The sequence below is a fragment of the Odontomachus brunneus genome, unplaced genomic scaffold (assembly GCF_010583005.1).
Source record: "Odontomachus brunneus isolate Ranch 3 - 2012 unplaced genomic scaffold, Obru_v1 Obru_scaffold_032, whole genome shotgun sequence".
NCBI lineage: Eukaryota > Metazoa > Arthropoda > Insecta > Hymenoptera > Formicidae > Odontomachus > Odontomachus brunneus.
Genome location: NW_022639482.1, coordinates 1,594,124 through 1,603,164, shown reverse-complemented (window position 1 = coordinate 1,603,164; position 9,041 = coordinate 1,594,124). Strand labels below are relative to the sequence as shown.

The window sequence follows — 9,041 nt, the reverse complement described above, 5'->3', positions numbered from 1 at the left end:
ATATATATATATATATATATATATATATATATATTAGTATTATATATGCATAAAAAAGTACTTTTTATATATTATATTTAAATACGATTTCCAAGAGAAAAATACAACAGGTAGACCATTTTAATCATATGTATCTCATGTATAACATATATATTTACACACGTGTAAATATGACATTATTTATAACATATATATTATACGGTAATGTACAAAATTGTACATCACCATATAACATTTCGTGTAATACAGGCAAATAAGGAAATTCTTGCAATCCTTTCCGATTAGTCGCAGAAAATATTTTCACAAAGAACGTGAACCGTGCAGTCATAACTTATGAGCAGAAAATAATGTACCAGACACGAGGTACGTAGAAACGGCATAGATTTTCTCTTACGGAAGTCGCTACGTCTACAAAGTTTCCCCTTTTCGTCCTATTGAGCGTTTTATCGTTTCTATCCTGGTAGAGAAGTTATTGCGGAATAGTAACTTGAAGAAACTAGTTACAGTACAGTCGCGACATCAGACATTCTGCGTCCAAGCTATTGCGCGATCTCGTCAATACCTGATGAGATCGCGCAAAACATCTATATCTCGGAAATCGAATCCCATCCGTCTATAATGACAAGGAGGACATGCTGCTGAGTATCCAGCTGAATCGCTGGATACTGAAGCCAATTAGCACCTGGCCGCAATCAGCCGAAATTTCGTGGGCAGAAAGATTCGTGTACACGTTGATAAACGTAACTTGCACTAGTACGATTGGCTTCTTTATTCCCTGAGTCATGTTCGCTGCATTCAAAGTCGAAGACATGTACCATAATTTGAAGTTCTCGGGACCGTTGAATTTCTGCCTCATGACCGTCATCAAATACTTCTCGCTCATTTGCCGTGAGGATGACATTCGCAGAATCATTGAGAATATCGAAGACAATTGGATAAATACATGTCATTACAATGATAGGAGTATCCATAATCAGAAACGCAAAATTCGGCCATCGCCTCGTAGCAATTTACGCGTTCTTCATATACGGCGGGGATATGTTCTATTACCTCGCTATGCCTTTTAGTAACTGCAAGATCACGGAACCTGACGGGAATCTGGACAGCGATCACGTAACTTCGAGCGGAACTTCTTACTTTTCACTTTTCGCTCTATCGATTTCACGTGACATTTTTCATTGTTCACGCAATCAAATAACTCCATGCGTGAAAAGCACGAATCACTAAACATGGTTCCTATATGATTTCAATATCGGCCAAATCACCTGTATCCATCGGCTGTAGAACATACAACCTTAAAAACATCACTATAACTTTAGGACTGTTATGTTTCCTGTATCTAATCACAGCAGTAGCATAATATATTCATCATGTCACTAGATTTTCACTTTTCCGCCAGGACAGTTCATGGCTAACAAATTCACATGAAAAGTTTCACGTTTCTACGCTTCGCCGAATTTAGTGATCACGAGTTCACGTGAAACTTTTCACTTTTTCCGCTCTAGGGGAAAAGTTACATGATCGCTGCCCTGACGTATCGGCCGCTCATGTACCCAGAGTTGTCGTCGACGTACGATACAGCCTTATTAGCGAGATCTTCTGGTTGCAATGTGTGTCGGGCTTTATCGCTCATTCTATCATGACCGGTGCTTGCAGTTTGGTGGCGGTGTTCGCGATACACGTTTATGGACGGTTGGAGATGATGAATTCCTGATGAATTAGATTGAGCATTTGGTGGACAGTCAGGAAGATTTTTACGGTAGCGATAGACTGACGACAATTGTGCAGCAGCACATTCGGCAGCACGTTTTACGTTGAGTCCTTTGCGGAATTTCTGTGTCGATAGTTCTTAAGAAGAATTCATACATTAGCGAAAAAGCAGAAAGGCGAAAGTCAATCAGGACTCGTGCTGGTAAGAAAACAGAAACTGCGAACTACTACCTAACAGCGCAAGTTCTAATTGATTGCAATCTATCTGCTTGTACTTTTTTTGCTAAGGTGTGTATTATTCATTATTTATAATGTGCTTGTTATTGTTATTTTTATAATTATATTAATTATGCTTGCGATTACTGTTCCAAAGAAATAGCATCTTTGAATCAAATTCCTTCTGCGCGTTACAATGGCACTTGTCTTCCAGTTTCATACCGCTAACGGACAAGATATTGCGCGAAATATCTGTCATGGAAAGAATGTAGGATATACGTCAAACATGTGTTTTCTCGGATATTGTACTATGCATACTGTGCAATAAGTACGTACCGCAAAGTGCAGCGTTTTGTTTCGAATAATATTGTATAATAGATTAACGCGCGCGCCGCGCGTGTACATGATTCACGGCAACTCATGTGCTTAGTATATTTGAAATATAAGGACCTTTACGTTGCAGGAACATAAAGACATTGTCATTAACACACGTTATTCTGCTTATATCTCTTACGTTCAATTTCTTCATATTCTGTTACATTGGCGAACTTATTGCGAAACAGGTAGAATGCTTATAGTCAAAGCGTTCTTCTGCACTGATATAAACTTTTTATGTATAATTTAATGCACAATTTAAAGTAATTAAAACATTATTTCCTACTTTGAAGTACTTTCTTTAGTAACTCTTATGGTTGAAATTATTCTTTTAAATAAAATTCCGAAATGAGAAAAGTAATCTTGTAAACAGTGCAAAAAGATCGGCGAGGTATCGTATGTAATCGATTGGCATCGACTATGAGGAAAGTAGGGTGTTGCCCTCGTATTAATAATCGCAATGTCTAATTTGTTCGTCAAACTTACTGCCGGAAATTACTTTAAGTTGTCTCTCAGTACTATTGGTGACGTAAGTAACACAATAGCATTATTAAATATATTAACGGTCAAATAATTTACGTGTCGTCTCTCCTTCTAACCGATAGGTGATTAAGACATTTGTTACTTACTTGAACATGTTATGCACATTAACTTCGTAAAATATCTCCAAAACGTGCAAATTGTAGCATAGACTAATATATCGATTGATTAGTTGCGAATAAATGTTAATTAATTATTTGATCTCATATCAAATGAAATTATGCAAATAGAAAAGCAGAATATGTCAACTATCACTTGAGCAGCAGCGCGATTGGCTCCTGCCTTTCTACTTTGTATTTTTTTATAAAGGGGTGAATTTTTCCTTATTTCAGTGTTTCTTATTATCATTATTATTACTAAGTAAATATACTTGCGATTACTAAAGAAATTGCATCTCTAAATAAAGTATCTTCAACGCGATACAATGTAGCATTTGTCTTCCAGTTTTGTATCGCTAACGGACAGGGTACTACGCGAAATATCTATCGTGGAAATTGTAGGATGTACGTTAAACATGTGTTTTCTCGGATATTATGCTATCACGGTATGCATATCGTAGAAATACTCACCGAAAAGAAAGGAATACGAGAGATACGATGAGAGAAGTGGAGATTTAATAAACAGAATACATGAATATTTAAAGTCATTTCATAAGAAATCCAACATGCAGTTGTCGTGACCTTCTATAACATTTTTACGTACAACATTAAGTATGATCAGTATTTATACACATACGTATGTACAAAATCGTGCATATATATATATATATATAAGATGTCACATAGCACCACGTAAACAAACATGCGCGAAACATTCGCGAAACATTCGCATTTCCATCCAGAACAATCGCGGAAAATACATCCATAAAGAATGTGTATCGCACGCACATAACTTATAAACAGAAAATATAATAATACACCAAGATATGTGGAAGTGGCGAACCCTCTTACGGAAATCGCTGCGTCTACAAAGTTTCCCCTTTTCATCCTGTCGACCGTTTCATCGCTGCTATCCTGGTAAAGAAGTTATTGCGCAGTGGTAACTAAAAGAGGTAACTATATATAGTCACGGCGCAGTCGCGACGTTAGACCTTCTGCGCTCGACCTTTTGTGCGATGCCGTCAGTAGCTGATGAGCTTTCGCGAGCTTCGAGGATGCAAGGAACACCTATATCTTGGAAATCGAATCCCGTCGCGGCCGTTCATGATTACAAGAAGGATGTGCAGCTGAGCATTCAGCTAAATCGTTGGTTACTGAAGCCGATTGGCGTCTGGCCGCAATCAGCCGATATTTCGTGGGTTGAAAAATTTGTATACGTCCTGGTGAACATAATCTGCACCAGTATGATCGGTTTTCTGTTCATCCCCTGCGTCATGTACATCGTACTCGAAAGCGAAGATACCTACTATACGCTGAAGCTCTCCGGAGCGTTGAACTTTTGCTTAATGGCTATCGTCAAGTATTCCTCGCTCATTTGCCGCGAGAATGATATCCGCAGAGGCATCCAGCACATCGAGACTGACTGGATAGACACGCAACATTACAGCGATAGGAACATCATGATCAGAAACGCAAAATTCGGTCGTCGCCTTGTGGTGATTTGCGCATTCTTCATGTACGGTGGTGCTGTGTTCTATTACCTCGCCATGCCGTTTAGCATGGGTAAGATCACGGAACCCGACACAAACTTGACGTATCGACCGCTCGTGTATCCGGTCGCTAAAGTTGTCGTTGACGCACGATATAGCCCCGTCAGCGAGATCTTCTTCTGGTTGCAATGTATGTCAGGTTTCATCGCTCATTCTATCACGATCGGTGCTTGCAGTTTGGCGGCAGTGTTCGCCATACACGCTTATGGACGGCTAGAGGTTCTGATGAAATGGATTGAACATTTGGTGGATGGTCGGGAAGATTTTTGCGGCAGCATAGACGACAGACTGGCGATGATTGTGCAGCAGCACGTTCGGGTCTTGCGGTGAGTACTTTCTCAAGTGGGGTCATATCGATGATTCTTAAGGAAAATTCACACCTTGGTAAGAAACAGAAAAATGGGAGCTGATTAGAAATTATGCAAGTAGAGAAGCAGAAAATGTCAACTATCACTTGAGCAGCAGCGCGATTGGCTCCTGCCTTTCTACTTTGTATTTTTTTAACAAGGTGTGAATTTTTCCTTATTTCAGTGTTTCTTATTATCATTATTATTATTGAGTAAATATACTTGCGATTACTGTTCTAAAGAAATTGCATCTTTAAATGAAGTATCTTCAACGCGATACAATGTAGCATTTGTCTTCCAGTTTTGTATCGCTAACGGACAGGTTACTACGCGAAATATCTGTCGTGGAAATTGTAGGATGTACGTTAGACATGTGTTTTCTCGGATATTATGCTATCACGGTATGCATATCGTAGAAATACTTATCGCAAAACGCAACGTTTTGTTTCAATATTAAAGATTAACGTCTGCATGACTTATGGCAACTCATGTATAATATATATGTGAAATAAAAAAACTTTTACGTTGCAGGAATGGAAAAATAAAGAAATTGCCGCTTACGTAACATACGTTATTCTGCTCATATCTCTCACGTTTAACATCTTCATATTTTGTTATATTGGCGAACTTATTACCGAACAGGTACAGTGCTTACAGTCGAAGCATACTTTTGCACCTGTGATGTAAACTTTCTATGTACAAATTAACACACAATTTAGAGTAGTTGAAAGATTGCTTCCCACTGTGAATGTACACGTAAGCTAGAAAGTAACTCTTATCTTTGGAATTATTATATTTAACGTAACATGAGAAGCAATCTTGTAAACAGTGCAAAAAGATCGGCGAGGTGTCGTACATGATCGATTGGCATCGACTATCGGGAAAGAAGGGTCTCGCTCTCGTACTAATAATTACAATGTCCAATTCGTCCGTCAAACTTACCGCCGGAAATCTTTTTGAATTGTCTCTCAGTACTTTTGGTGACGTAAGTATCACAATGACTGGATTATTAAGTGTGTTAACAACCGAATGATTTTCGTGTCATCCTTCCAACCAACAGGTGGTTAAGACATCTGTCGGCTACTTGAACATGTTACGCACATTAACTTCTCCGTAAAATATTTCCGTGCAAATGTGCAAATTATGGATGAAGATGTGCAAATTATGCAGGATGAATTGGTACATTGATTAATTGCAAAAAAATATCAATTAGTTATTTGCTGTTATATCGAGTGAAAGTTAAAGAAAGGAGATATACCTTTGAAAGAGTAGTGATTTAATAAATAAAAAACATAAATATTTATAAAAAATGAATACTTAAGGTGTTCTACGCGCATTTGTCATGATGTTCCATAACATTCGTAAGCACCACACACTATATCACGCGATAAAAAATTATGGTGTGCAAATTGAGTAAAAAAAGTATTTATTTTTCTACTTTTGCGAAATGTAGTATAAATTTTCCGAATAAGAGTCAGAATTGTTTCCTCTTGAAGTAACTAAGTAACAGTATTGAAATTACATAACAATAACCATAGATTAATCAGCAACATACTCCCGTATGTAAGACGATTAATTGTTTCTTATGTAACAGGATTTTAAGAAAATTTTAAGTACATACATTTTAACGTGTATAAAGTAATACGATTATATTTATTGTATTTTTAGTAATTAATATATTTCCTATGATAAATGGATAATTCAATTTTACTTTTTCCATTTACAATAAATATGACAAAAATTATAAAATATTAGTATTGCAGTTGCACTGTATTTTTTTATCGATTTAAATTGGTTATTCAAAAATAAATACTCAGTTATTTATTAGTCAATGAAAATATATTAATGTATTAAAGACATTATATATTATATACTTATTTTATACGATATGTTAAAGATTTAGTATGCATTGCATTATGCGGGGAACTGAGGTGCAAAGTATGGCTGCTGAGCATACAGCTTAAGTTTCAAGCTCAAGTCCAGTTCAAATCCACCATTGATGTGCGATTGCTGTTCTCTTTATATGTACTGAAAATAAATAGCTATGTCAGTACATGTTTATTACAAATATTATTAAGTAGTATTTGTGTTTTTTTCGGAATTTTCGGAATTTACGACAGAAAATTGATCAAAGATTCTGTAATTATAACATAATACAGCAGAAGTATGTCATGTCTTGTATACTTGACCTCTTTTTATGTTATTTATTAAAATTCTCTTCGCATAAATATATAATAATTATCCTGTATACTTGGCCTCTTTTTATGTTATTTATTAAAATTCTCTTCGCATAAATATATGATAATTTTTGTAACGGACATTTAGTAAAACAAATATTTATACAAACTACGATTTGTACTAAGAATTTTTATTATGTTTTATAGGATAATATTCTTCACTTAAGATTGTAAATATCATTTATGCAAATTCAATTCAGTCTTGCATACATATTGCATATTCAGTCTTTACGTCTCACATATTCTCACCTTATGTACCGAAACATCCATATCTGTTTACGAATAAGAAACATAACTCCAAATTTATTTACGTATTAAATATAAATGTCATAAACTTTAAATCATGTTTGTGTTACAGCCTATTCCACTAACCACTTCGAATTCACTTTCACATTTCAACTTTGAAAGATATTCACCTTTTAACTAAACATGATATAAAGACCAAATCGCGCAGTCGCCAGTCCACGCATAATTTTTTCTTCTTTCATGATTTTCTAAACCACGATACGATCTAAATATATCCTTACTTTTTAGTCGTCTCCTTCATGTTTGCCAACGCGGTAGCTATTATAAGGAAACGACTCCCATAACTTCATGTACCCTTCACTCAAGTAATTACGCAAACTTCCCCGACAAATACTCGCTGCTCGCGAGCTTGTCCTGCCTTGACTATTCTTTTCTTCATGGAAAATCTGGAAAGTAGCGCAAGGGTATATCGCGACGAGGACAAGCGCGAGTTCGAGCGACTATCAGCATCGACCATTCGTACCGCAACAATGGGAAGTTTACCCCATTATTCTGGTGCCCGTAAACGGCCTCATAACCAGTATTACAAAAACGACCTGCTGGTCAGCATACAACTTAATATGTGGATTTAGAAATTAATCGGTACGTGGCCCTTGTCCGTAAATCATTCTTGGATCGAAACATTGTGGTGCAGGCTACTGAACTTAATCTGCTACACGATAATAGCTATGATCCTAATCCCCTGCAGCATGTACATCCTATTGGAAATCAAGGACTTTTACAATCAACTAAAGCTCGGCAGCGCGCTCAGCTTTTTTATCATGGCAGTAATAAAATATTGCGCTCTGATTTTACGCGAGAGCAATATTCGCAGGTGCATCGAATATATTAAAGCTGACTGGAATAACGTGAAGTACGCAGAGGACTGGAAAATCATGCTAGAGAACGCGAACTACAGTCGCCGGTTGGTGGTCATCTGCTGTGTCTTTATGTATGGCAGCGTTCTGTTCTATTACGTGGCTGTGCCGCTAACTCGTGCCAAGATCGTTGACGAGAACAGCAATCTGACATATCGACGACTGGTGTTCCCGGTCCCCAAAGTAATTATTGACACCCGACGAAGTCCCATCAACGAGATTTTCGGTTTCATCCATCTGCTTGTGTGGTATTGTCACCCATAATATTACGGTGGCGGCATGTAGCCTGGTAGCTCTCCTCGCAATGCACGCTTGCGGTCAACTGCAGGTGCTAATGTCCTGGTTGAACCATCTGGTTGACGGTCGAGAAGGTGTCAATGACACTGTAGATGAGAGATTGGCGAATATTATTCAACTGCATGTACGCATTTTGAAGTAAGTAAATGTTGTGCACATACCATTCGTCTATAATTTTGAAGTTCAAAAGAATACATTGTATCCTTTTTGTGCCAATATTCATTATTATAATAAATTTGATATTAAGGGAAATTTGTACATTTAAGCAAATAGAATTTGCTTTGCGAATAGATGCTTAATAAAGAGGAAATGTGTTTAAAGTTTATTCTCCGTGTTTTAGCTTCATATCGTTAAGCGAAGAATTACTGCACGAAATATCTTTGGTGGAGGTTATGGGATGTACGTTAAACATATCTTTCCTTGGGTATTATTGTATGATGGTACATATCTCTATTTGATAGTAAATTCGTGACATGTGTATTTGAATAATATATAGAAACACGAATTT

General features: G+C 36.9%; 2 pseudogenes; both read left to right on the top strand.

Moving 5' to 3' along the window:
• The first annotated feature begins 347 nt into the window (after positions 1-347).
• On the top strand, positions 348-2,960 carry LOC116843431 (annotated as a pseudogene).
• Positions 2,961-3,837: 877 nt separating this feature from the next.
• Positions 3,838-9,041, top strand: part of LOC116843430 — a 6,768-nt pseudogene continuing 1,564 nt past the window's right edge.